General features: G+C 38.3%; 1 protein-coding gene across 1 annotated transcript in view; it reads right to left on the bottom strand.

Annotated features, from left to right (window-relative positions):
- The window catches only part of CNTNAP4 (contactin associated protein family member 4), a 276,813-nt gene that overhangs the window by 158,205 nt on the left and 97,507 nt on the right, over positions 1-21,101 (bottom strand). The gene's annotated exons all lie outside the window — the stretch shown is intronic.

Genomic DNA, 21,101 nt, shown 5'->3' with positions numbered 1-21,101 from the left:
TGCACACAGTTGCTCTTTGCAGTGCAGTGGCTGAGAATTGAAAGCAACCTGAGTGTCGATGGCTGGAAAAGTGGGTAGGAAAGACAAGGTAGGTGCAGAGAATGCAGTATCATGCAACACTTAACAAGTCTTTGGATGATTCTGATGTATTGTGATGGTTAATGTTGATTGTCAACTTGATTGGATTGAAGGATGCGAAGTATTGTCTCTGGGTGTGTCTGAGAGGGTGTTGCCAAAGGAGATTAACATTTGAGTCAGTGGACTGGGAAAGATGGAACCATCCTCAATCAGGGTGGGCACCATCTAATCAGCTGCCAGCGTGGCCAGAATGAAAGCAGGCAGAAGAACATGGAAAGACTAGACTGGTTTAGATTCTGGACTCTCTCTCCCATGCTGGATGCTTCCTGCCCTCAAACACTGGACTCCAAGTTCTTCAGTTTGGGACTTGGACTGGCTTCCTTGCTCCTCTGCTTGCAGACCTCACCTTGTGATTGTGTGAATCAATACTCCTTAATAAAATCTAGAGAGATATATATATAGCCTAAGATATATATAGATATAGATATATAGATATATATCCTAAGATATATATATATATCCTATTAGTTCTGCCCCTCTATAGAACCTTAACATATATAAGCTAAACACGGAGAACCTTGGCAGTACATGAACTCTAAGGTTTCCTTTAGCATGAAATCTCCCTCCTTCACTCTACACACACACACACACACACACACACACACACAATGCTTATAATGTTGCAATTACAACCATGAAATTTTATTCATGTAATGACAGATTTATGAATTGACTGTAACACTAGTACTTTATGGTCCAGGCCTTATTATTTCTGGCATACAGAGGTTCACTAACTTTGTTTAGTATGCATCAGAATCATCCAGAGGCTTGTTAAATGTTAATTGTTAAATATTTACTGCTACCATTAGGTATGTAACAGTTGCTATATATTCTGTTCCTAGAAATGCATAATAATGAAAACAAACCCACCCACTCCATATCTGATGTGTGCTGTATCCACACTCCAAAGCTTCTCTCCCCTCTGTTGCATGCCTTCAACCCTCAACTCCTTGAAAAGGGTGAAACGGTCACTGTTTCTGCTTGTCCCATTCTCACTGAAATTTAACCCTTTATGATTTAATCCCTTTCCTCATAATTCTCCTGACATTGGTAGCTCAGGAATCACTAGCGTTCTTCCGACTGTCATACCCAACAGCTTTTCTCAGTTCTCATTGTTCATTTTTTATCTTCTACCAACCAACCCCCACCCCAACATAATCCATGGATTCTTAGCTTTGAAACTGTTCCCCACACTTTGGACTCTTGGCTCAGCTATCACCTATGACATAAAGCCTTCCCTTATGTCCATGAAAGGTTTGCTGTTCCTTCTCTTGTAGGCCCCTGGGTCTTTGTTCACGTGTTTACCCAGATAGAAGCTGGAACGCTTCCCTGATGCCACCCAACCATGACACTTCTTTACGAATTCCTCTCCATTGCTTAAGTCCCAAATGATCGAGTTCCATAAGTCTCTCTGGTTCCCCTCAACCATTTATGTCTCTGCTTCCTTTAAAGCTTTTTTTTTTTTTTTTTTTGAGACGGAGTCTCGCTCTGTCACCCAGACTGGAGTACAGTGGCCGGATCTCAGCTCATTGCAAGCTCCGCCTCCCGGGTTTACGCCATTCTCCTGCCTCAGCCTCCCAAGTAGCTGGGACTACAGGCGCCCGCCACCTCACCCGGCTAGTTTTTTGTATTTTTTAGTAGAGACGGGGTTTCACCGTGTTAGCCAGGATGGTCTCGATCTCCTGACCTCGTGATCCGCCCATATCGGCCTCCCAAAGTGCTGGGATTACAGGCTTGAGCCACCGCGCCCGGCCCCTTTAAAGCTTTTTTCTGTTTCATGTGTATTTACTTATTTACCTAATTATTCTTGTGATAAATAACTTTAGTTCTTTTCTGTGTGGTCATAGGCAAGCTACCAGACTTCTCAGAGATGTAGATGTTTTATGTGTACACTGGGAAGAAGGATGTCTCCTATCTTTGCAGGGAAGTGTTGAACAGTCAGCGATGTGTGTGCAGGCCTGGTAGCACTGACTGATACACAGTAGGCATGAGGTGAAGGATGGTGACAAAGATGGGAGCAGCTCCCGACCACTGTTAGCTGTGAGCCAGGATGATGTTTTACTATTGAATATAAGCAATTTCACGGGACACCAGCATCATACAAGGTCATTCTTCCACTGTAATGGAGAAAAACAAAGACAAAACCACTCTGTAATCATGTCTGAGTGAAGATCAAAACTAAAGTAACGTCTAAACCAGCAAAGTGACTGGACATCCACCACTTTTGTTAGCATGAATAACAGCTCCCTCTTCACCAGTTATAGCTTTAGCTTTGCCCCATTTTTCCTATCTCCTTGATAAAAATTAGGATGCTCACATAGGGTGCATCCTGTCCCTTGCACCGGGTAGTATGGCCAATTTAGTGTGCCTATAGTTGTGTTTCTGGTGGTGTCTGGCTGGTGAGCAGCATCAGTAACTGTTATTGCAATCAATATGTTTCCTGTTCTTTATTGAATTAAATGGCAAACTACTACACATGATTCAAGTGAAGTCATCCCCTTTACTTTTTTAGCTTTATGAATGCCTAAGGTTTAACACAGCAAAATCTGTAAATGAATTCGACATCCCAGAGTCATTTATAAATATCTGTTTTTTAGTTGATGTTGAGATCTTTCCTTATTTATGGGCAAGATTATTTTATTTTTCACCATTGTTCAGGTTAATAAAAACCATCCAGGCTAGACACAGTGACTCATGCCTGTAATCCTAGCATTTTGGGAAGCTGAGGCCAGCAGATCACCTGAGGTCAGGAGTTTGAAACCAGCCTGCCAAACACGGTGAAACTCCATCTCTACTAAAAATATAAAAATTAGCTGGGCGTGGTGGGACATACCTGTAGTCCTAGCTACTAGGGAGGCTGAGGCGAGAAGATCACTTGAACTCAGGCAGTGGAGGTTACAGTGAGCTGAGATCATGCCACCACACACCAGCCTGAGCGACAGAGTGAGACCTTGTCAAAAACAAACAAACAAAAACGCATCCTGAGATCTTTTCAGGGGCCACAGTGATGCTGGTGACTGTTACCAATTTGTGTGACCAAAATAGAACTGCCAAATGGTGTTCATATACATTGATTTTTACTGAAGATACTTATAAAATATGACTTTTTCCAATAAAATAATCACACCCTATTTTATATTTTAAGAATCTTTGGCCGCGCACTGTGGCTCATGCCTGTAATCCCAGCACCTTGGGAGGCTGAGGCAGGCAGATCACAAGGTAAGGAGTTCAAGACCAGCCTGCCAACATGGTGAAACCCCATCTCTACAAAAACTATAAAAATTAGCCCAGTGTGGTAGCACATGCCTATAGTCCCAGCTACTCAGGGGGCTGAGGCAGGAGAATTGCTTGAACCCTGGAGGCAGAGGTTGCAGTCAGCCAAGATTGCACCATTGCACTCCAGCCTGGGCAACAGAAGAATCTTTGGCCTGATAAGTAGTGAAGTTAAAAAAAAAATAATAATAATATCAAATCTGCTGATGCCCTCTAAGCAACTTCAAGTCTGATTTAAGCAGCTTCAAAAGGTCATGATCTCTCTGAAGCCTGACTGCACTGCCTCCCAATTGGCTTCCAATGATTGTCATAAGGTCATTCCTCCAGGAGAGTCACATTTTGCCATCGGAAGTAAACCATTTCAAACATACAACTTTCTTTGAAAAAGACGATTGTTTAAGGGCTCTGGTCCCACTGAATTGCCTAGTTGTTCTATTAATTCTCCATCAGCAGAAAGGTATTCATCCTGGTATCACGTTGGGAAAAGAGGAGTCACGCAGCCCTAAGCAAACGGGACCTATGACCTGTTAGTTTAGACTGGGGGAGAAAACATAAAAGGATGATTTCAACTTGAGCACTTTTCACGACAGGAAGATGGGAATGATGTATCACTCATCACAGAAATCAGAGTCCTTCTAAGTTTTACATGTTCATTTATTGACATTGCCTAGGGCTTCTTTGGTAACGATTAACGTTTTAGTTGAATTAAATAAACACTTAAGTAGGTATTAAAACATTTAAGTTGAATTTCAATAAAACTACTTTCTTTCAAATTGTAATTTATGTTTAAATAAGTGAAAACTTTCATTATAAACCTAACTTAAATACGTTATCAAATTTTGGGGGAACGGATAAGGGGGGAAAAAAGCCTACTCATAATCCCATCACTCTAGGAATTAGTGAAAATTAGGAAATTATTTTCTTCGTCACTTATTTAAAGTTATAGTCCCATCTATTAAATCACTTTGTAATTATAATTCAATACCAGTAAATGTAAGATTTTCCATTTTTATCACAGTTAATTAGCATTTAGAGGACATATTTGCTTTTTTTAGACTTTTCACTCTATGAAGTGTGTATGTGTGAGTGTACTTCCAAATCCAACCTTTCCAGTATCAATGGAAGTAAAGGACAGAGCATCTGTGATTTACAGAACAAACCCCATTTAAACACACTATTTAAATAACTTGCTCAAGGTCAACTTGCAAAATAAACAAACATTCCTGACCAACTCTATTCTACCACCCAGATCAGAGTCTCTCATGATGAATGTCAAATGATAAGTCGAATTTTTAAAGATACATATTTCCTCATGAATTTTCAGATGTTGTAGAAGCCAGCATTTGCCATAATAAATAGGCATAACTTTTCTCCCTGCTCCATTTGATTTTCTTTGGTATGCTTGTTCATCCCCACGAAGAGACACATATCCGAAGGAAAAACCAGCAGGGAAAATACTAGACACACAAAAGTGTTCACAGTCTAATAGAGCTTGTTTCTGTTGGCGAAAATGAAATAAAGCAATAGTGTTGACTATATTTTTCTCTGAATTCATTGAAGTCCCTAACGTTTAAGTTATTTTACAGCTACTTGGTAGATCCAACAGTTCTGTGAAGAGGCATCGAGGACCTCTAGATTTTAGTGGATGTTCGCATAGCACCGCAGGCTGAAATATCTTCTTGGGAAAGTGGGGAACACAGCCGAGGGTGCCCTCTACCCCACAATGGGAGTCTTTCACTGCTGTATGAATTCAACTTTTTTTTTTTTTTCTTCCAGGAATGTCTTCATCCTCCTCCTCTCACCCACCTGCCATGAAGTCCTTGCTGAAGCCTGCTTCATCCCCACAGGCAGTTAGGGCACTCTCTGTGCTGGGTCACAAGGATCTCCATTCCTTTGCAGACCTCTGAGCCCCCAAGAGGCTGTAAGCACTCTGGGGCCCAGGACTGTGTCTCATTCATCTCTGTACACTCAGCAACACATCATAAATGCCCAGTGTTCAGTACAGACTGACCGAATGAAAATGTAAATTCCAAAATGATAGTCTTAAGCAATGTGGGTTACTACCACATTGGGGTAAATACAAGTGTAAAGTAAATGACAGCATATAAAGGAGGGGGGATTTGTCCACCCCCACCACTTCCATTTTGGGATATGATTAATGCCACATCTGAATTTCATTAATCAATTCATCACATTTCCTATACAGGACATAGGCTGGAGCTTTTCAGTGGGTATTAAAATCATCATCAACGGCTGAGAATAACCACAGCAACCATAAGGTAAGGCTGGATAGGGGTTTTGTTTGTTGGTTTCCTAACGGAAAAAGTTGTAATGTAGTTGGTGAATTTGGTGGAGAATCTATGAGAGTGATGTTCAGAAAAATAGAGGAAAGAATAGCTCGATGTCAGAATGCGATTTAGACAATTGTGTTTGTTGAAGTCATTAAAATACTTATGATAAAAATGATAAGCCCATTATGCTAAGAACCTACCTCTCAGGTGAGGCAAGACGCAAAGGCATAAAGCATGGCAAGATATAAAGCAGAGACTTTGGTGTAAGCACTTTGGCTTCCCTCCTGTCAGCCCTGCAGCTGCAGCGACCTTTCCTTCTTTGACAGTCATCTTCAAGCTGTGAGACTTGGGACATCATGCACAAGAAATGAATCTGTGCCCAGGTAATGAGGACATATGCAAGCTTTAAAAATCCAAATTCCATGTCACTCTGTTATTTCAAAAAAGAACTCCTCCCTAAAGACTCAACATTCAAAGAAAAAATTATGTTTTCTTTGTGTTTGACTGAGGTACATTTCCCAAATGACAATATGTACTTGAGCAGACCTGCCAGTTTCGCTAGAAAATAAATCTCTGCACTACATGTGGTGAGGGGACATATTTCCCCCATTTCCTCAAGGACGTGTTCCAATCATTCGGAGTAGTCTTATACATTGTCTTCTTGAAAAATACATATATAATGAAGTAAGAAGTAGGTTTGCAGAAAGTAGATTTCTGTATCCTTATTTCTCTAGTAGCTATTTTTCTTTCTTAGGACTCATGCTAGATACTTAATATCCACGTTTGTGGCTTTCCAATGATTTGGGAGTTAACACTGGTTTTTCTTTTGGGTGAGTTACGTTTAGGAACATTTTCCTAATATAACTTTCCATTTAAAACACATTATGAAGACCCAGGCACAGTGGCTCACGCCTGTAATTCTTGATCTGCCAAGACAAGCAGATCACTTGAGGTCAGGAGATCAAGACGAGCCTGGCCAACAAGGTAAAACCCCATCTGTACTAAAAATACAAAAATTAGCCAGGTATGGTGGCGCAAACCTATATCCCAGCTACTCGGGAGGCTGAGGCAGGAAAATCACTTGAACCCAGGAGGCAGAATTCGTTGCAGTGAGCCGAGATTGTGCCACTTCACTCTAGCCTGGGCAACAGAGACAGACTCTGTCTCAAAAACAGACAAACAAACACATTAGGATACTTGTCTAATGCTAATTATATTGAATAATTTGATACATCTTATTATTTATTGACACTGAAAATACAATCTAAGTCCTGGGGAACAGAGCAATTCAAACTTGGGTGTGCACATGAATTACCCAGGGATCTCGTTAAAATGCAGATTCTGACTCAAGAGGTCTGAAGTGGTGACTGAGATCCTGTATTTCTAACAAGTTCTGTCGCTCTGATGATGCTGATGCTAGAACCACACATTGAGTAGCAAAGTTGTAGAACTGTGTTACTCAAGCTTCATGTGAACATCAAACATCACACGGAGGGTTCCTTACAACCTTGTTCCTGGACCCCATACCCAGAGGTTCTGATGGGGTAGATCCGAGGTGGGATCTTAGAGTCTGCACTTCAAACAAGCTCTTAAGTGAGTCTGATACTGCACATGAGTAGATTAGATGTTGAGTAGTATACAAGACAACCTGGTTGAACATAAAATGTTAGCCAGATCTTTCTTTACTAGGCCAAGCACACAGTTTTTGCATAACAGGACATTTTAGATAAATAAATGTTAGCATGCGTCAGAACATTCCAAAAAAAGAAACATGAGCAATTTCTACAATTCAGTTAAAATTGTAAAGACTGTGGCTGGTGGGAAAGAACACTGGAGGCGGGTTGACTTTTCCAGCAGAAAATAATAAGAGATGTGAAATGTCAAATGTGAACAGTTGAGTTCATATGGAGGAAGTGTTTGCCGCATTTGGCTCCTCATCATATGTAAAGGAGCAGGAGAAATCTTTACACTTTGGCCAACAGTCAGTGTGACTTGCTGTCAACATCAATAGATAAAAGATTAGGAAGGGTAGTGGGGGGCTAGGTAGGGATAGTTAATGGGTACAAAAATATAGTTAGAAAGAATAAGACCTACTATTTGATAGCACAATAGGGTGACTATAGTCAATAATAACTGAATATATTTAAATAACTTAAAGATCATAATTGGCTGATTTGTCACTCAAAGGATAAGTGCTTGAGCGAATGGATACCCCATTCTCTATGATGTGCTTATTTCATATTGCATGCCCATATCAAAACACCTCATGTACCCCATAAATATATGCACCAATTATGTGCCCACAAATTTTTTTTTTAAAGAAAAAAAAGCAGTTAATGAGAATTAAAAGAAATTCAAGACTTGAGGAGGGCAAAGTCCTATAGTTCAAACCCCGAAGTGCTTGAAAGATTCAAGTTAGCTAAGAGAGCCAAAGAGGAGTAAGGATGAAATAAAAATCCTAGAATTGCTTCATAATAATAATGGCAGGGACATCTTGCTGAGTAAGCTACCTGTGAAGCCACATCCCAGGCTTTCGATTTGAATCGGTAATGCGATGATGAGAAGGAATAATGCCTGCTTAAAACAAATAGGGCTTTTTTATTTAACCTGTTGTTTATGGGGCCAGATGATAAAGCATTAAGTTGCAGTTCATGAACAGATTCCCTGGCTATGAATGCCTGATGAGACAAGAAACACCAGCTTTTCTCAGAAGAAACAATCACATGTGGAGTTTTTAGGAGACAAGAGTCCTGGCAAAAGGATATAGTCCAGACCCCAATCTTTGATGCATGGCCCGGCTCACACAGGCCTCTAATGCAAGGATAGAGAAAATAACTGGCAGGGCACGGTGGCTCATGCCTGTAATCCCCGCACTTTGGGAGGCTGAGGCGGGTGGATCACGAGGTCAGGAGATCGAGATCATCCTAGCCAACACGGTGAAATCCCGTCTCTACTAAAAATACAAAAATTAGCTGGGTGTGGTGGTGTGTGCCTGTAATCCCAGCTACTAGAGAGGCTGAGGCAGGAGAATCACTTGAACCAAGGAGTCGAAGGTTTCAGTGAGCCGAGATAGCGCCACTGCACTCCAGCCTGGCAACAGAGTGAGACTCGTCTAAAAAAAAAAGAAAAGAACTGAACACTTTGCCAGATTAGCTACAATAGATAAGTTAGGACACTGTAGTAAGAGATGCCCACTCTTCACCATATACTTGAGGGCTTTGTCATGTTCAGGAACATCTTTCTGAAGAACAGCATCTAGTATTGCACAAGTTTACCTGAGGGCTTTGTCCATCTCCCAGGGAGGAAGGCTAAGTCCTAATCCAATGACTGCCTGGAGATGGTGTATATATACCCCAGCTCCCTTGCTTTTCTGATGGATACACCGAGACACGGTGAAGTCTACTGGCTCCTAGAATTCCCCAGTGGAGCTAAGCACCAATTGCTCAAATTGCAAACCTTATTAGCTACTTTCCCTTCTCTGTCTCACCTCCTTCCCCTCCTACTGTTATTTCTTGAAATTGCCTTCCAAATAAATAACTTGCACTCAAATTCTTGTCTCAGGTTCCGCTTCCAGAGGAACCCAAACTGAAACACGTGGGTTTTGGTAGCATATTAGAAAGAAAAATTAGAATATCTGCAGAATAGGCCACTATTCTGAGATCATCGGGTTCCCATAAACAGCACTGTTGGCTGGATGCAGTAGCTCATGCCCATAATCCCAGCACTTTGGGAGGCTGAGTCAGGTGGATCAGGAATTCAAGACCAGGAGTTCAAGACCAGCCTGGACAACACGGCGAAACCCTGTTTCTACTAAAAATAAAAAAAAAAATACCTGGGCATGGTGGCACATGCCTGTAATCCCCGCTACTCCAGGGGCCAAGGCATGAGAATTGCTTGAGCTCGGGATAAGGATGTTGCAGTGAGCTGAGATCATGTCACTGCACTCCAGCCTGGGCAAAAGAGGGAGACCCTGTCTCAAATAAAAATAAAACAAAACAAAAAATGCAAACACAAAAAAACTAAACAGCACTGTCAAAGCACTGGGTGGAAGAAGAGCCACAAGCAATGCTGTCAGAAATTCTGCCAGAAAGAATTCCATGACATTGATTTGACATTAGTTTCAGAGGTAGATACAAACACAAAACAGACTAAGATGCCTTAGTTGATACGTGTATATATGCAAGTGTATGAGTCAGGACACATACTTACATCTATATGAGACAAATGGAACCATTTGTGTTGCCTGAGCACACATACAGAAAGCTTGTTCTGCTCATCATGACTGGGTACTAATTTCCTAACATTTGAGTTTCTCTAACATATAGCAATATCCATTTCCCTTATTTCCTACAGTGATAATATATTTACACATACTTATACTCTATTATATACTAGACAGTGTTCTTTATACTATAATGACATAATGTTTTGGCTTATATAGTCATATATAATGTTAATTATAAATGTACATGTAAGTTTTCCTCCTTTTTTGAAGAATTACTTTCCTTTTCCCTAGAATTACTATAAGGACATAGAACTCCTTGTTAAATATTATAATTTGAAGCACACAATGAACAATTCTACAATGGAAGCAGAGTATGTTGGGACAGACTTGTACTTTGGAGTCAGGTACTGCCCTAATTATATGACCTAGAAAAGTCTCTGATTTCTATTTCCTTGTATGTAAAATATCAATACATAACATTTCCATCATTTACATTTATATAAGAAATATCTAGATGTATCTAAAATGTCTAGAATATTTCCTAGCATAGACAGGCAATAAATCAATAGATGTATATGTGTTTATAACAGGAAGTACTATTATATATGAGATTATTATGCATAAAGTATTATTACAAATCACAGTATTACACATGAGATGACTTTTAGATAGCTTAGGTTTTGTTTGTTTATTTTGTGTTCATTTTACCTTCTGTGAATTGTCTGATACATTAATGAAAACACTAGAAATCCATATCAATGTTTCCTTCATTTGTTTCAAATCCATTTACTCAATATTCTACACAATGCTCATTTTCAAAGGTTTCAAATTCACTTCATTATTGCCTCAAGTAAGAAAGAATGGCATTTTGCTGTGTAGAGAAAAGTTGTTTTTCGTTTATTTGTTTGTTTTTCATTTTGATTGTGGTACCAATGTTTGAAAAACATTGACTTCCTCTGAGAGTAAATTCCTGGCACTCTGCGATGCTGCTGCCTTTCTGAAGATGGATGAAATGAACAGCAGTGCTGTAATGAACTCTGGGTAAATGCCCCAGTAATGTCTCTGACACCACAAGATGCTGATCTGGCTAAATCCACAAAGTAGGAACTTGTAGAGTAATCGCAACCCACTTACACTTGGGTGATTTTCATGTATTTGCTCAAGTCAGTGACTGACGGTAAAATACAAAACCCTTGAGTACGGGGCAAAATAGCCTGGCAAGCAGCTGTTAATGACAAATATTTACATAGTATTGGGTTTCAGCAGACATTAATACTTTTTAAAACATAAAATAATTTCACCAGTCTAGAAAATAAAAGAGGGGACAGATCCCTTCTGTGTTTGCATAATAATAACAATGGCATCCTCAAAAATAACAGCAATCACTTTACATTTATTGAGCACAGCCTATACACTAGGAAGTAAAATAAGTATTCTATATCATCTTATTTCATTCTTAGGACAACATAACCACCCTTATCTAAACCACCATTAAATCATGTTGACTGACAATATGCAATTAATATTTTGTCCATGTTCAATGGTTTTTAAAACAACATTAATTTTCATTTCTTCTTTGCTGATTATTTCATGAACGTTAATTCTGAAGTTTCAGAGGACAATTGCTTTCTTTGAGTACTGTAATATTGATCTTACCATATTTTATCACAAAGCCTGATTATAAACATTTTATAAATACCAACCTATTACTTAGTACATGATTTAAAATACATAAAGCACCAATTTATCTCACACTCAAAAATGAGAAAATAGTGAGAGAAAATCAATTATTTTAGCCCTAAAGCAAGATAGACTATTGGTTGCAAAGGATTTACAAAATCAATCAATCAATTTTATGAATAGCTGCCAAATTATATAATGAGATTTGAGGACTGAGAATGAGCTTCTCTCAAAATATCAGTTCCAGTCCTCACTATAATGCTTGACATTATCATATAAATATTCATTGCTGTGTGTCCTAATGGATTTTCAAATTTGTGATATCACTTACTGGACTATAAATGTCATTTGGTGGGTGTATCAATTTTCTCAGGCATGGATGTGTACCAAATTGCCAAAAATTTGTGAGTTAAAACAACACAAACTTATTATCTTACAGTTCTGTGGTCCAAAAATCTGAACCAGGTCTCACTGGGCTGAAATCAAGATGTCAGCAGGATGCACGCTTTTTTGGAGGCTTTATGAGACAATTCATTTCCTTGTCCTTTCCAGCTTGCAGAGGCTGCACAAATTCCTTGGCTTATGGCTCCCTTCCTCTGTCTTCAAAGCCAACAAAAACAGGTTGAGTCATTCACAGATTGCATAACTCTATTCTCCTTCCACAGCCTCCTCTCCCTCTGAATCTCCTTTTAGGCCTCCTTTGACTTTTAAGGCCCTTGGTGATTACACTGGGCCCACCTGTATAATCCAGGGTAATCTTACTATGATAATCTGATTAATAATCTAAAATCCATCTACAATCCCAATTCGCCTTTATTATGGAGATAACATACCTATAGGTCCCAAGGTGAAGTATGTGAACATCTTTGGAAGGCCATTCTACTCAGTGGGATATATATTACTGATGACACAGTGGGATATATATTGCTGACGACATGAATTCACTTATTGTGCCTAAATATCTCCTGAGTACCTATTATGTTTCTAGCACCAGGTTAGGCTCTGGAGAATTAATGTAAGTAAGACAGTAATCAGCTGTACTTATCACATAGCTCTCACGGCTCTAAATAAATCTGGGAAAGTCTGGAGTAAGCATCAAGGCAAATCAACAAAATGCACGATTCTTATCTTTGGAAGCTTGCATTTTAAATTTTAGTCTTATTAACCCCTAACTGAGAGCAAGCAAATCAAATTTAAAAAAAAATGTGTACCACTGAGAAGGCAAAGGGCAGTTGCCAATTTTTAAAAATTGCTCATTTCACTATTTTGCTTGAGGCTAGTTTCCATTAACAGATTATAAAAGTTGTGGCAAGAATATAATAGAGCTATACTTTCAGTTCATTCTCATGATTCACAGATACTGTATTGTGAATTTGCCTACTAGCTAAGATTTCTTTTTAACCCCAAATCAAAGCTTTTTGTGCTTTGGTGGTCATTTGTGAATGTGCCCACAGCAGTGAAGACTCTGGGCTGCCCAAGGTACCTGCTTCCAACTGAGTTCAAACAAGGTGGCACTCTACCTTCTTGTTTCAGCTACAATACTGTAAACAAGGGTTTTTTCATTATCTATTCATTTTTCACATTTTTGTGAATTTTTTGGTGATTTCCCTGTTTAAAATGGGCCCCAAACGTAGGGCTGAAATGCTGCCTCGTGTTCCTAAGTACAAGAAGGCTGCCATGCACCTTACAGAGAAAATATGTGTTAGGGAAGCTTCATTCAGTCATGAGTTATAGTGCTGTTGGCCATGAGCTCAATATTAATAAATCAGCACTACAGACTAAATAAGGCGTCTTTAAACAGAAACATACGTAAAACAAGGTTACGTATTGACTGGTGAACAGAAATATTGCAATCAGAGGCTCACGGGACTCTAATTGTATATTTACCCACTACTCTCTAATTCAATGTTCACAGGAACTTTACAGACCATAATTTCCATGCATAATGAGAATCAACTCACTCTGCACACACACATACGCGCACACACACACACGCACACACACATACGCGTGCATGCGCGCACACACACACACTTCTAATTAAAGTCTTAATTTTTGTATACATATGAGAAAAGACTGAAAGGAAACATTCCTATATACAAATAGTAATTTTTGCATGAAGAAAATTACAGTTGTTTCTATTTTTATATGTTCCTCTGTATTTTTCAAGTTTGAATTTATAATCAAAATTGCTAAAATAAAAAAAAAAAACAAGATATTTTTATCCTATCTTAAAAATAATCTCTAGTCCCTCCTAAGGCAGTGCCTGTGAGATAACATAGCATAGCAATGGTTCAGTATTTGATAATTCATTGTTCACGGAAACTTTATAAAACATAACTATCAGGGAAAGTGAGAATCAGCTGTATTTATCACATAGCTCTTGCGGCTCTAAATAAATCTGGAAAAATCTGGAGTAAGCATCAAGGCAAATCAACAAAATACATTATATTGTCTGAAAAAGGGATCTTTAAATATTTATAATTATGCTCCTGTCATGTAAACTGTTTCATACTTTATAAGTTGCACCTGTCAGGTGTCAGAATAATTCATACGTATATCTTCACTATATTTATACCTTAGGCTATTTTCCTTCAAAAAATATTGTAACTGGTTGAATGCTGACTGTAAATTAACTCACTGATTTTTTAAAAATTTTAAATATTTCACATTCGGCTCATGTTTTGAAAAATATGATTTCCCTGCTGTTCTCACTAATTTCCCCATATATTAGGTATTTGAGGGAATAAAACAACAGAGCTCTAAATACAGATAATTAACTGCAGTAAAATAAAATCTTATTTGAAAATGTGTTATGTATGCTTATAAAATTAATTCTTAAAGCCTGGCTACATGTCAATTGGTGATTTCGAGGTCCTGATGAAGCATGACTAATAACAAGGCCACTTTCAGTCGCCTACCATGACTGTTTCTGTGAGAGGAGTGCGGAAATCTCCTCAGGTAGGTACCAAGGAGATTAATCAACTCATCAGTGCCTCTGCATCCCACACTCTCCAAGTGTGGGAGAATGAAAAGCAAGTCAGTGACAACCATAGCTACATGGTACTTTATCAGAGTTGGCTGAATCCTCGCTTGGGTTTGGGTGGCCTCCTTTCATCCGTTACTGAGGCAACCAACTTCGCATTCATCTTGATCCTTTATTCAGCTTGGTCCTCATGGTGCTCATTACTGTCAGCCTCAACTTATTGCAACTAAATTTGTATTGTGTAAGACTGGGAACTTGGCTGGGCGCGGTGGCTCATGCCCATAATCCCAGTACTTTGGGAGGCCGAGGCGGGCAGATCACAAGGTCAGGAGTTTGAGACCAGCCTGACCAACATGGTGAAACCTCGTCTCCACTAAAAATACAAAAATTAGTCAGGCATGGTGGCGCATGCCTGTAATCCCAGCTACTCAGGAGGCTGAGGTAGGAGAATCGCTTAAACCTGGGAGGCGGAGGTTGCAGCGAGCCGAGATTGCGCCATTACACTCCAGCCTTGGCAACAGGGCGAGACTCCGTCTCAAAAAAAAAAAAAAAAAAAAAAAAACCTGAGAACTTTACTAAAAATTTAAAGAGGAGAAAACATGTATCTGCCATTAACATTTTTATTATGGACATTTTTAAACATAGACCCAAGGAGAGAGAAGAGAATTTAAAACTCATACACATCTACCTTCAGAGACAAACTCAGGACGAATTTTATGTCACCTACACCCATGTCCCCTCCAAGTTTATCACCTTTACTACGCAATTGTTTTAAATTCAGTCCCAGACATATTATTTCATGCATAAATATATCAAAAGGTATCTTAAAGAATGAGAATTCCTTACAAAACAAAAACACAATTTAATTGTCACATCTAAAATTTCACAATAGTTCTGTAATATCATCGGCATCTTGTGTGGACTGTTTATCCCTTAAAAGTATACGTGCATACACTTGTATGCAACATTGTTTAAATCCGGATATCAAAATTTTACATGCGTTACATTCGATTGTTGTTTCTCTTAAATCTATTTAGGGATCACTCTTCCTTTTTCTTTCAATCATCTATTGAAAAAAAAAAGGCCATTTGTTCTATAATGTTTCCCAGTTTGCTCATTGTTCCCCTCTGTTGTTATGTGATTTTTTTTCTGTTCCTATATTATAAACTGGCAGTTAGAACTTTGGCTTGACTCTTTGGCAAGAATCCTTCAAAGCCCACACTGTGTACTTTCAGGTACCTCCTACCCAGTTGTCTCTGTTTTAATGTGAGCCATCACTGATGTTCTCTAGGTACATTATTTCATTAGAGTTTACAAAATGGAGTTATTCTAACATTCTTACATTTTGTGTGCTGACCTGGAATGCTTCCAAAATGGGAAAGTTTCTTTCATTAAATATTTGGTTACCCTGAGATGCAGTTTAGTAATTTAAAAAAGTAGGATAAATACTTGATTTTTCCTTTTACAAACCAATGTTCAGACTAATGAGTTGATTCTCTGGCATCTTCCAATAAAGATAGATAAGAAACGTTTTGTTCTATAACGCGTTCATGAATGTTTAACTTGATGTTTCAGTCCATTTCTGGTATTATTGATGTTTCAATTATTCCATTTGGCCAGTGAAATCCTTTTCAAGTTAACCGCTGACTCCTTTGGACATCACTCCAGTAGCCTTTGACAGCATACTTGTTTTCTGGTATAAAATAATCCCCATTTATTTGTATATTTGATGCCTCAGTTTGGATCCAGTCTTTCACTGCAAGGAATTCTAGATCCTTCTACAGGAAAGTGGTATTTGGTGCCCTCAGTGTAGGTGCTAGGAGATATCATTTTTCCTTGACAATTTCTTGGTAAACACAGTCACGGTTTTTTGATAAACCAAACTAGGATATAGTTCTATTTTTCTTAAGAGAAAATATATTCAGAGTTCATACTGATGTACCTAATTCAAACACAGGGTTACACGATATCTACTTAATCTTTCTGATTTTAGATTTGCTTCTTTTTTCTCTTAAATTGAAAATTATTATTTCCAATGATATCAATATAATCACATTACTGCTTTATCAGGATAAGTTTCAGAGTCACAACACAATAGTTTAAGTAAAAAATGGCTGTCATTAGCAAAATGTCATCATTGAAAGGAGCTTAAGATTTTTTTGGCAATGGGATCTAAAAAAGTAAAATACACAGATTACTGTTTTAAAGTCACTTTAAATAATTCATTTCTATGTATTTATGCCTTCAACTTAACAGGTTTATTTGTTCCATTTTACTTTTGCTTTTTAGATATACAATTATTAAATTGCATGTATTACTCTATAGTAAAATCTGAAAAACAAAGTATGTTCTTTCTCTGTTCTATATATTTATGCCTTCAACTTAATAGGTTTATTTGTTCCATTTTACTTTTGCTTTTTAGAAATGGCTTTATGATATTTAATTTGGTATACAATTATTAAATTGTGTGTATTACTTTATAGTTTAATCCGAAAAACAAGATATGTTCAAAAAAGTCTAGCTTTTTTCTCTGTTCTATCCCTCCTCCATAGGTTATCATAAAGGTAACTTTCTTTTAAAAAATTATTATCCTCTCATTTATTTAAAAAGTATAAGAAAATATATAAATATATGTGCATATCTCCATTCCCGTCATTTAAATAAATAACATACCCTACATAGTTTCTTCACTTTGTCTTTGTGAAGGTTATTAAACAAATGTGAGGGGTAGAGGTAAACCGCATGTTAATTCTCTTAAATAGATTTTACCCCTGAAGGGTTATCAAGATGAAATTGACGATCACCTGAAGGAAGTAGAAGCTGAGTCCTAGACATCTTACAATAAATTTTGGAGGCCTTTCCAACTTAATTCTTCAGGTATTCCTGGTCATCTGCATTCTCCTTCCACTAGCACAGCGTCAGAATTACCATTGTGACTTCTCCTAGATAGAGACATGCATCTCTCAGAGTCTCTTCTGGGACAACATTTGGTTGAGATGGGGGACTGGGAGGCTACTGTGTGACGGTTCAATGTCAGGTTTGGAGACTCACTCCAAAAACATGTCAATAACCTCTGTTCTGATGTCTCCAAGGGCTGCAAGAGCTGCTGAGGTTTGGAGAATGGCAACTCACACACACACAAAAAGATTCTCATCTTTAAAGTTACTAGATTCTAAAATCAGATGGATTTCAATCTGATTCAATCCATCTAGAGGAAGATAGTGTGAAAGTATTAATAACTTCCTAAAAAAGTTTTATGCAAAAGTAATTGTGTGTAAATGGTAATGGGAAATAGAGGACAGAGTTTCAAAGGTATGGAGAAAAAACTTGGGAAAGTTGCAAAGCCTGGCGACAAAGGAGAATACTGAAGACTAGATCCAGGGAAGTTCAATAATCCAAACATGATAGCAACTAACTTAAAAGGAAGTAAACGAGTTCATGATAGGTCATAATTTTTTCTTGGCATTCTAAGGTACACATATTGATGCTTGTGGTGTGGAAGAGGTGTCCTATATACATGACTTCCTGAGCACACATTGGTTCCATCCTTGGTAACTACTGACATAATCACAACCTTTAAATATTTATGGATGGTTCAAGTACGTGGTGTTTTTTCCAAGCACTAATGGTAAGAACACAGCCCTTCAGCTATAAAAAGGTAGTATCACTACTTAGAAATAAAAAAAATGGGCAAATGTTTTCAAGAAAAAGAAAACCACTACCCCAATCACATTTAGTTTCAAACCATGTCTTAGTCATCTTATTGTTACACTTTGCTTGAAGCTATTCAAGTAATCATAAGCATGTTTAAAATGGGGGAAAATGCAGAAAAAAATACAGAATACAAAAATGCTCTAAGAATTTCCCTTTAAAGTATAGCAATACTGATTTCAAAGTAATCTTGGAATCTGAAGGAAAGCATTGGGAACATAATCCCCAATTTCTTTGTATCAATGAGACTGAGACACTGATTATGTAATACGGAGAGACCTGGAGTTTACCAATACATGCAAATCCTGGTCCTATATGCCTATGCCAGAAACAGTATACGTCCCTTGACAATCACAGATGTCTGTCACCTTCTTCAACTCCACCTGATTTCCATATTAGCTACTACAAAGGTTCTAGTTATTATATCTTATTCAAAATGAAATAACTTCAGTGTATGTCTGCTAATTCTAAACGCATAGGGCCATTTTGAACACATTTTCTGGCATAATATAAGTGAACTGTAATATCTTGAAATACTGCAATAGACCTGCATTTGATAAAATTAATTTCTCAAAACAGAACATTCACCACATAATTCTGACATCCTATATCAAGCATTTGTGCAAATGTCATTAAAGTAGATAGACAAAAATATTCATGAAGTCAAGGACTTCACACCCTGAGGTCATCAAGATCCACACTATTATCTAGAAGTTAAGCATATCTTTTAAAATCTGAACTTCAGAGAAATCCTTCACATATCATTAACCCAAGAACAGAACAGGAAGCAAGAATATTACGGATCCATGAATCAATTTAAAGAAAAGATAAGGACCATTGTCCTGGTCAGAACCAGCTAAGATCAGTCAGTAGTGATTGAAACTGATGTGTACACCTAACTACTAAATCAGAAGTAGAATATAGAAAGTCACTCAAAAGATAGTGTCACAGCTTGGTTAATCACCAGTTTCACTGGGAGGAAAAACTTGATTAATTGGTGCTTCTCAGATGAATGATAAAACGGCATTTGATTAATTAGGATGTGACCTCTGGCTGCAATGTACAAAGTAGAATGATAATATTAAGACAAAATCAGTTAGAGAAAGAGCAGTATATTTTGGAACTGACTCAGTTAAAGGAGGAAAAAGAACATAAAACTAACATCAACTCTAAACCCCAAAGAAAGTTTAAACGAGAAAATATATTTCACAAATTACATTGTAATGAAATGAAAAATTATAAATAGAGTGAGAATTAGTAGAGGAAAACTACCTAACCTCTAGATTGTAGGGAGGTGGGGTAAGATATAAGAATTCCTGTGAATCTCATTCTCTTTCAGGATGAACTTCCCTGACACACCTCTACAGCCACAGCCAACAACCATGATTCCCTCGCATTCTTTCCTCCCATTTCCCACGTAGCACTGTGAATTGGAGTCATTTGTAAGTACCAGAAAGTAGGACTCAGATTCAGTTAGACCCTACAACAGCCAAGGAATGGTCCACAGCAAAAGGCATCCCATGAGCATGGATCTTTGAGTCTAGGGTAACCCTAAAGGTCACATAAACCCAGAGGTCCTAAGTTTACAGATGAGGAAACTGAGGCTCAATCACATTTTGAGTGTGAAGTCACAAACTTTGAGTCAAAGTCACAAATCAAGTGAGCTGTAGAACTGGATATAGAACTGAAGCCCTCTCTCTAATACATAAAGCTTCTTCATCACACAAAGATGGCTCAGGTTCCTCCTGTTCCACAAACCCGAACTTGATGCACAGGCCTCCTCTTGGCAGACCCTAGGTGACAACAGCTGGGCCGGGTTGTCTCCCTCACTCTGACTTGGCGGACAGACTTTGCAGGAGTACAACATCCCTCAAAAGCTGTGTTCTACATGGAATCTTAAGGAAAGTATGTGAGATGCACCTAGAAAGCTGGGGTGTGGTCAGGGCTGACACTGCAAGAATACACTGGACACAGACCATTCACAACAGTGAGGCCAGGGATACCCTAAGCCTTACACCAAGGTCTACTCATAAAGGTCCCCTTGCCTGTCCTTTTCTAAACCCGGAACTTCCATGTCATGACCTGGAAGAACACGCAGAGGCCTTGTTTTCACTGCTGTCTTCTCTTTCTTCCAACAATCTTTTCTGTGCCATCGAGGGTCCTCACTATATTGTTTTGACTTTTAATTGTATAGATTTACGGAGTATAACTGAAATTTGTTACACGGATATATTGTGTAATAGTGAGTTCTGGGCTTTTAGTGTCCCCATCACCTGAGCAGTGTACACTGTATCCCATAGGTAATTTTTCATCCCTCACCCTCTCCCATCCTCCCTCCTTTTGGAATCTCCAATAAACAAAAGAAACTCTCTTGTTATAAAATGAGAATTGAGAGTGATCTCTGGATTCGAGCAGCCTGGGTTTCTAATCCAGGTTGGTAGTTGTGAGAGGTGTGGAACTCCTGAAAACTTTCATTTCTTCTTCTAGAAAAATGAAATGTGGGACAATGCACAAACAACGCTTTGCAGAATGCCACTAGCATGGTGAATTCTTCTCACCTGAAATCCAAATGAACATTCTGGGATCTAAGGTGCAGTTTGTTAACTTTTCCCACACGCTGTTTCCATGGAGTCAGGAAGCATTTTTATAGTTCTTCTGTCAATTACAGATTATTTTTATTTCTTCCTTGTAAAAATGAGGTACCAAAAGAAAAAAATAAGGGAGAGAAAATACATTTCTTCTCCTTTTTTATGAATGTCAGCTGGTTACAGCAAACTTTGCTCCACCAGGCTGGGGT

Source organism: Chlorocebus sabaeus, chromosome 5, assembly GCF_047675955.1.
Source record: "Chlorocebus sabaeus isolate Y175 chromosome 5, mChlSab1.0.hap1, whole genome shotgun sequence".
In the NCBI taxonomy this organism is placed as follows: domain Eukaryota; kingdom Metazoa; phylum Chordata; class Mammalia; order Primates; family Cercopithecidae; genus Chlorocebus; species Chlorocebus sabaeus.
Note: the sequence above shows the minus strand (reverse complement) of the source record. Positions and strands in the feature narration are given on the sequence as shown.